This window comes from Monodon monoceros, unplaced genomic scaffold (genome assembly GCF_005190385.1).
Source record: "Monodon monoceros isolate NGI ecotype Baffin Bay Population unplaced genomic scaffold, NGI_Narwhal_1 Super_Scaffold_6, whole genome shotgun sequence".
Lineage (NCBI taxonomy): Eukaryota > Metazoa > Chordata > Mammalia > Artiodactyla > Monodontidae > Monodon > Monodon monoceros.
The window spans coordinates 99,991,710-99,992,003 of NW_021703783.1; positions in this window are offsets into that span (position 1 = coordinate 99,991,710).

The window sequence follows — 294 nt, forward strand, 5'->3', positions numbered from 1 at the left end:
AGGTGTTTGCTTGACACCCCTTCCTCCTCCACTGTTCTGGCTAATTCCTGATGTTTTTGGACATGAAAACTCTGCCCTGTTTTTCAGTGTCACCACACAGAGGAGGAGGTTCGTGAGTAACTCAAGCTGTGCAAAGAATGTTCCTAACGCATTGGGAAAGGTTTTAAGTGAATTATTAGGGTCACCGATTGAATTCTGTGTCTGCGCAAAGGAGCCGATGCGGAATTTACGTAGCAAAGGAAACGTGTGTACCTGTATTTCAGATCCCTGTCTGGCGAGGAGTTTGGAGCGTGG